Source organism: Sebastes umbrosus, chromosome 6, assembly GCF_015220745.1.
Source record: "Sebastes umbrosus isolate fSebUmb1 chromosome 6, fSebUmb1.pri, whole genome shotgun sequence".
In the NCBI taxonomy this organism is placed as follows: domain Eukaryota; kingdom Metazoa; phylum Chordata; class Actinopteri; order Perciformes; family Sebastidae; genus Sebastes; species Sebastes umbrosus.
The window spans coordinates 32,029,949-32,038,936 of record NC_051274.1 but is presented as its reverse complement, the minus strand read 5'-3'; positions in this window follow the sequence as shown (position 1 = coordinate 32,038,936).

Below are 8,988 nucleotides of genomic sequence, written 5' to 3'. Positions count from 1 at the left end.
TGCACGTTTTCATTATTTGAAAAACTAAATATTTCAAACCACAAATCGTTAAATTTGAGTCAAGTTAAGCAGCGAGGCAGGAGAGGATTGTATAAGCAGTGGAGTAGAGGCTTTTGGTGCAGCGGTGCGGGGGTTGGGGATGTCCTTTTGGTGGCGATGCAAAACATGTAGAGATTAATTGTTTTGTGCTTCGTTGACCAGCTGAATGAATCTCTACACTGACAACTAATCTCATCGCTTTATCTCTTCTGTGAAAACGTGTTGTTCAACTCCTTCACAGGGCTGCAGGGTTGGAAATTAACTTTTTTTGTCTCCGTTGCCACTGTGGCTGATGGATTCCAGATTTTACTAGACACTCAATAGATTACTATTGTTTCTTTGGTTGCTGAGTGAAGCAGATCTAGCAGCCTCTTGCATATTTTACCAGCATTTAGCTGGTGGCTGGTGTTAATTTACAACCCTGTGTGCCTCAAGAAATGATTCCACTGGGGTTATTATGACTAAATATAACTGTCAAAGTTACTCTTTATCATATTAGTTATGTTCTAATAGGGTGAGTTGCCGTAATGTGGGACAACCATTAAGCTCCAGTGGGTTTAGGTCTTCCTCAAACAAATGAAAGTCAATAAAATTATTGGTTAACACAAGCTGTGGTGTCATGTGATCAAAATCACATGACACCTCAAATGTCCAATCAAAAGTTAGGTTGTAGGAATAATCAAACTGGAAGCACCCTGCGTGAACACCACCCAAAGGTCAATGACATAATGTTTGGACAAACTTAATGTTAAGGGTATAAATTTCTTAAAAATAAAATCAAATTTTTATCAGGATATATTTATGATGTACTTTTTCAACAAACAATTTTATAATATGGTGTAAATATACTGTATATTTGATATTTCAATAACATTTTTCATTGTCCCACTTTAGGAAATATCATTTAGAAAAGTAGGTCAGGATGATTTGCCTAATGTGGGACGGCGTGAATTGTGCAATATCAATGGTTATTTATAGTATATTAATGTTAATTATTTATTGCTAATGCCTATTTTTAATCTTATTTATTCTTATTATATTCTTATTCTTGTTGTGTGCTTGATCTATCATTGCTGCTGTATCTCAGAAATTTCTCCTTGGAAATTAATAAAGTACCTACGTACCTACCAAAATGGTATTTTTCTAATTTCTGCAGGTCGTTGTTTTTATGCCAATCATTACAGGTTATTCAATCAGTCATTACCCATAATGCAGTGTGTGGTAAGCAATGGTTTTATGCAGGTTCAGGTTTGATGTATTGGCTTCAAATAGCACCTATTATGCCTGTTACGGTTGTATGTGTTCCCTGTATAGTGAAATTAAAACATTTAAACTTTGCAATTCACATCAGATTCATGAATTTTTAGCTGTGCATTTAATTATGCTTTCTTTGCATAACAGATATGATAATATAGGTTATTTAATGTCTTTCTAAATGCTTCAGATCTATTATAGTCTATTGTTTGTTTGATGGTTTAACATCCACACTTATAAATCCAGGTTTTGTAACAGCAATAACATCGTCGGTGGTAAAATGACTGAACATGGGATCATTTCACATTTAGCCTTGAGTGTTTCCTACTTTAATTAAGGTGATTTTTAGGCCTTTTAACAGACTTTTCAGTGTCCTACGTTAAGAAGTAAAGATTTGTCTGAGACAATTTGGTACTAATATGTCTACCGTTTCTTTTATGAGTGTGATATCTGTGTTTTCTTTTATGGTTTGATTATGAGACATCCTGGGGATTTAGTATTCGTACCGGGTGTGCGTTTAGTGCGCAATATATTCCAGAAGTCTGAAATGCAAAAAAACTGTCCCACATCTAGGCTAATTCACCCTCTGATCTTATGATGAGGGAAGCTGATTAGATATGAAATACAAATTGTGCTTAAAGAAAAGAAACACTCATAGCCATATAGCCTCCGTGTATCACTGAGTGCCTCTATCAGAGCATCCGTCGTGATTCAGCGGTGGGAGTTACCGTCGCAGTTCATTAGTTTGGCTTTCAGACTCATGACCAGGAGCCACTCATGTTGATAGTGTCATTAGAAGAATAGGACTGCGGGGAGGGAGGAAAGCGCACACGAGATGGTATTGACTGTCTTGTTTAAGCACTCCTCTAGTGTCCTGTGTTGTATGTACAATATAGGTGTCTAATCACAAGGGTGACACTCGCTGTGATTATCTACCACAACTGACCTTGTTTGGCTCAGCCCTTTGCACCTGTAATAGATTTGTTGCCACAGCAGCAGATGAGGACCTCAACTAATGTTATTCCCCCCCCCAGTATGTAGTGCTGCTTAAGACTATTTTCAGGACAATTGGGCCCTTGTGGGATGGCAATACACCTGATTGCAGTTGCTCTAACAACACAAAAACGCGTGTCTTTGTGTGTGTCTGTCTGCGATGCAGACAGACACACACAAAAAAAGAAAAAACCCACATCCTAAATGTTACCACAGCATTACGAAAGGGTGACGGCGATGGTTATTAATGGCATGTGAAGTCCTTCGCCGCTGCTGACAAGAGTCGTGCCATCACTCATATCGGAAATCCATGTTTAATGTTCAGGCTGACCATCATTTTTCTCAAGCCTAACAGACCCAGGAATGTTTAATCAATTATACAAGAAATAACCCACCATTAATATCCCTACAGGAGTTATTGAGTCATGGCCTGTCGGCACTATTATATAGCTTCGTATCAGTGACATGGGTATGTTCACAATGAGTCAATGTACAGTATTATGTTAATAAAAGACACTGCTGATCACTACCAAGAACTTATTAGAGGTTTTCTTTGAGGCATTTTCTGACTTGTGAAAGTCGTGTTGGGTGAGCAAGTTGCAAATTCTCTCCTCGCCTTAAATTGCAATCCGGTACTTTTGTAAAAAGAGAGCGCTGTTTGAAACATAATGAAGGGGAAAGCACGGTGGCGTCGAAGCGCCCTAATGAAGGAAAGGATTCAGGGGGCGAGAGCAGCACCTGTGTGCCATTTCTCATCATTGCCCGTTCGCGCCGACATCACCGAATGCTTTACAGCCTCGTGGCAGTCCACCGGATTGCTGAAGCCGGTGGCCTGTTTGAATTAGCAAGGAAATGACCGTATTTGTTATCCGTGAAAAAGAGCCGTGCCGGGGCCAAATGGAAAAGAGCAGTGGGCTTGACGTCAGGAATGAGATCCAGCACAAAAAGGCTCAACATCAATTCATCAGGAGCCATTCTTTATCGTTAGCATCTGGGGGGATGCCGAGCAATAAATTATACGCCGAGCATGTGGGTCTAGTGTTTGGGACACTTTGCCGTAAATGCAGCGCGGCTCTGTCACAACAATACGCTGTCAGTGCAATCATCCTTACATGTGAGTGAAACCATACAACCCATGTTAACATATTTCCCCCCCGATATCTATTTATGAATTCAGGTGATTTTAGACCAAACATCTGATTGAAATGTGCAGCGTCTCCCAGCATGCACCACCATCAGTAAACAGAACAATTCATCTTGTCTCGTTACGCTCTTAGAACCAAGAAAATAACACACGAAATAAAGTCCACGTATATTTTGTAAATAATTATTTTACAAGCCAAACAATCTTTAACTGGATTCATTAAGATTTAAAGGAACAGTGTGTAACATTTAGGGGGATCTATAAGCAATCGTTGTGTTTTCAGGTAGCTTAGAATGAGCCCTTCGTCGTCTTCACAGAGTCCGCCACGTTTCTACAGTAGCCCAGAACGGACAAACCAAACACTGGCTCTAGAGCAGTGGTTCTCAACCAGGGGTCTGGGGACCCCCAGGGGCCCATGAGAGAGTCCCAGGTGGTCCCCAGACAAATGGGAAATACCTGTCTCATTCAGCACAAGGAAAGCTTGGGAAACAAAAAATTAAAATCAAGACAAAATACCATAACATTGTTGTACCACAACGGGCTGTCGATAACACCCTCACTCCACCAACATCCGTTATATGTCTCATTTTGTTCGTTTCGTTAGATTTGCCCTGTCGCGTTAATCCTGTCACGTCACCCGATGTATTTTATTTATTTATTTATTTATTTATTTATTTATTTATTTATTTATTTATTCATTTATTCATTCATTTATTCATTTATTTATTTATTTATTTATTTATTAATTTATTTATTTATTATCTTGTCAAGTATCACCTCTCTTGTCTTGCTTCACTAAATAATATTATCATTATTTAATTCAGTGAGTAAGAGTCAGTGACGATTCTGATCATAGGTTTCACTTCCTCCACGGTTATCTCTTCAACTGTTGTTGACAACAACAACAAAATTCTGGTCTTAATTATAGCAACCATCATCTTTTTTGATGGAGGTCCCTGAAGCGAAATATTATCAAATCAGGTTCTGTGACCTAATGTGTGTCAATTTAGGGGTCCTTGACACGAAAAAAGGTTGAGAACCGCTGCTCTAGAGAGACGTTCACGCTTTAACGTTACCTGAAGGCCACCCTAGCTCTCCGACACGCTTGTGAAACTGCGGTAACGTGAGCCGCAGAGTGCTTAACCGTGGTATTTGTTGCTCTTAAATTAGTGTCATTAAGGTAAGGATGCAGCTCTGAGCGAGGCGAACGGCGTTACCACTGTTTTACAATCTGTGGCTCACGTTACTGCAGTCTTGAGGAGGGAGGAGTGAGCAGAGGGGTACTCAGTTGGTAGCAATCTGCAACCACACCTCTAGATGTCACCAAATCCTACAACATTGTACCTTTAATATTAGTAAAGGTTGGCAATTTTTATTTATTTAAAACTCTCAACTTTTTCAAATTGTTTATCATTTAGTCAGATCATTTGGTCTGACATTTCCGCTGTGTATTGTCTTTGAACATTGATTACACCCACCAAGTTGACAGCATTTATGTTTTGCATTCATTTGCAAGTCCCATTTCTACTTATGTCATTTTCTCTGAAACCACCCCTAAAGAAAACTGAAGTGAGTCTTCAGCAAGAAGTCGCTATGAGACGTTTCCAGGTGTATTTTTTTTGTTTTATGCCATTTAATGTATTCTCTGTGCCCACGCACAATATGCAAGAACAATGGCAGTGTTAATGGAAGCATTAAACGAAACCTGCTGCTTCCCACAGAACAAAGAAAAATGTTAATATATATTGACGGCATTCAATCAATTTCTTTGGCTGGTGAACATCTGGCCTCGAGGCAGCAGCAGAGCGAGTCCCCGCAACAGCCCGAAGGAACAACATTCGAAACCTATTTTCTCTTCTTCTGTGTATTTAAACGTTAGACGTTCCTGCCAGTAACATTTTTTACATTTCAGCAGTGGAAGTTCAGACACTGACAAATGAGTGATACTAAGAGACGTCTTGGCCTGTGCTGCTTCCAAACCGTCTGTTATTTGCAGCAGGTACAGTGTGATGTGGAAGCATAAAAACCCTATCGTGTCTGCATAACTACAGTGGACGAGCAAATTACAGTGGATTAACTCCACATTGTTCCTCGGTGTTCGGCTGAAGTGACACATCCCCACTTATTCAAGTCCCTAATTACAGTTTACAGCATGTGGGTGGTTGAGACTGCTGTGATTGCAGCCGGTGGAGAGGACGGAGAGGATGAGGATGAGGATGAGGATGGCAGAAGGATGTCGTTGTGAGGGTAAATACACTCACAGAGTGTGCTAGCATGTCTGGGAGCACAAGATGTTCAGAGAGATGTGTAAATTGTGCAAAATCGGGGTAAAAAAAAGGAAAGAAACTTTCCCCTATTTGCCTCCTTCCAGCATATTCAACACTGATTTGCTGCTCTCTCTCTCTTCCCGCGTCTCCATCGCTGCCTTTTGTTGACTCCAGATACAAACAGCCGCCGTCCTTTCGTCTTTTTCAATTGATCTCAGGTGGCCTGTTCTTCATTTAATGACTGACTGACTTCCTACAAGGAAGTACTTCATTAAGGCATGGTATAGCGAGCAGGTGAAACAGTGCTGTCCGTCTCGCGCACATGGACATTGGAGATTTGATCATGCTGAAATCAAAACGGCCTGTGCCTTGTGTATCCGCTGCACGTTTTAAGTGCACTCACAGCTCCATGTGTGTGAGAAAAATTATCTATGGTACATGCACAACACTCACCACTGTGTTAAGTCTTGCAAATGTGCTTTGTTCATGACGCACATGTACAATACTTGCCCTAATTTCCATATGTACCCTGAAGCCTTTATAATGAATGTTTGTGCTTTGAGGATGTTCGGAGTTGCTCGATTTAGGTCACATTTAATTTCTTCAGGCAACACATTTAACACGTCTACATGAAGCTTTTCATAGTCAGATTCTGGCTGTTGCAGGTGCAAATGCAAAGTCATAAATGTTGCATCAAAAAAAATGTATCTGATCAACAAAAATAACAAACTGCAGTTAAAGGTGCAGTGTGTTTGCCTGCATCTAGTGGTGTGGTTGCAGATTGAAACCAACTGAGTACCCGTACGCTCACTCCTCCCTTTCCAAGACTGCGGTAACGTGAGCCGCCGGGTGTAAAACTGTGGTAACGCCGTTCGCCTCGCTCAGAGGCCATCCTTACCATAATAACATTACTGTAGGAGCAACAGAAGTCAGACGGCGGCTGGCGGTACCACGGTTTTTCAATCTGCGGCTCACGTTACTGTAGTATCACAAGTGTGTCGGAGAAATACGGTGGCCTTCAGGTGACATAAAAATGCGAAAGTCTCTCTCTAGAGAGCCAGTGTTTGGTTTGTCCGCTCTGGGCTACTGTGGAAACATGGCGGACACCATGAAGAGGACCCGCTCTCTATTTAGATATGAAGGGCTCATTTTAAGCTAACGATTCTTAGTTTCAGGTGATTATACATTAATGAAAACATTGTTACAGAATAATTTATTCCATTTCTGCTGATAGATCCCCGGAAATGTTACACGCTGTTCCTTTAATGTATTCCAGTTCTGCAAAAATAATCTTCTTTGGGTAACAAACGTCTTTAAAGGGAAAAATCCTCCACACATTATTCTTTTGATTTTGGATAGAAGAGCAGAAACACTTTCTTCATCCTCGATAGCTGGAAATTGGAGCCCCGAGGCTCGAGGAGGTGACGGTGCCATCAGGTGATGATTTTTGGAGTCACTTCTTTGAAAGTTAATTAGTGAACAAGTCTGTGGACTCATAGACATAGTTAGTTTGAAGCATCGCATCCACCCTGGTGACTTTTATTTTAATGAAGGGGCTCCCAGCTGTGAATAAGACAATGTCCTATCCCAGTAAAAAATCTCCACAGCTGCTGTCATGGTGTCAGCAGTTTGTTCCATTATTCACCATCTACAGACGGAGCACCGGGACGGTGCAAACAGGCAATGATGAGAAACGGCTCACAGGTGCTGCCTCTTGCCCCTGAATCCTTTCCTTCATTAGGGTGCAAGAAGAAGAAGAAGGCATTAGAACTGAACTGCACACTATTATTCTAAAATATTATTTTTCTATTCTTGTGTTTAATTACTTGTATGTGTGTCTTTTATTACTTTTTTTTCCATTTTGGCATACTATAATATTGCCTCAAATACCTCAAAATTGAAGCTTTAATATATTGATTGTGCTCTTCTCCATCCTTTTTCACCTGTATTATTTAATACTGCCTCCAGTCCAGTAAAATGAAAGGTTTCTCTACACCTATGGGTGTTAAAGGTATGACTATAGGGTGTGAAAAGGTTATAAGCCGGGCAGCTACAAAAAGCATGCGATGGTAAAAGGTGCTGGTGTCAGCAGCTGTAGGTATTTTAAAGGAATAGGTTACTTTTTTTCCATTTTAGAACAAGCTGCAGTGCAGACAACAGTCCTTAACCCACCAAAAACAATCTTTTGTGTCCAGTCAATGAAGCGAACAAGCAGCACATTATGAAGGATCGGCTGCTTCTACTGCAACTTCTAATTACTGCAGGTAAATGCCAATCACCAACATGACATTTAGGAAGTAGAGTTACCCCTCAGCAAAAGTAAATCTTAAAGGTGCAAAATTCGATATCCAGTGGGTTAATATAGCAGGAAACGAACTGTTTGCTATGTAAAGATATAGAAGAGTAATGTCATCCTGAGCAGACATTTAGCACCTTTAAACACTGCTTGCAGCCAAGTGTCTTTAATACACTTTTCAGTCATTTTGTGACTAACCATATTCTGCGTTTTCACAAAGCGATCACCAAATTGTCTCAAAGAGATCATTTTTGTGATTAGAAAATATGATTTATGATTGATTGATTCAAAATGAATATGGATTTTATGACAACTGTTTTACATTATTTTACAAAACATGTAAAACATCACATGTGTAAAAGGCTCCCTAGATTCCCTGATATGAACATTCACACAGTCCACCCGTCAGTCTTAATAATCACCTATCAGTGACTCTACCGAGCTACCAATCAGGTTGGAGCATTCCCGGTGCTTTCACTGAGGTCGCTCTGTTAGGTAACGAGCAGCAGGTGTTCAATGAGCAGTTGGACTATTAGTTGCAGTTGAGGAGACAGTTCATATGAAGATATAAGAAGCTGTTTGTTGCCGATGTGTGTGCATGCAACTACTTGTAAGTGCCAAACCTTCCTGCAGTATTACTTGCATATCAGTTTTTGGAACAATGTTTAGCGGGCTGTTTCTTCCAGTTTAGTATCGTCGTTTAAATGAGAACAGAGTGATCTGTTAAGAGCGTGTGTAGCTTAACAAATATTACATTTTAACATTTCATATTTTCAATTGCTGCAAATAAGAGTAAGCTTGTCAATTAAAGTGGCAGTAGGCAGTATATCTTTGGTATCTTTGGGCAAAAATTCCATAATAACTTTCAGCATATTGCAATTCAAGTGTTCTGAGAGATAACTAGACTTCTGCTCCTCCTCATGGCTCTGTTTTCAGGCTTTAAAAAATCTAGCCCGTGACGGGAGACTTTGACCAATCACAGGTCATTTCATTGA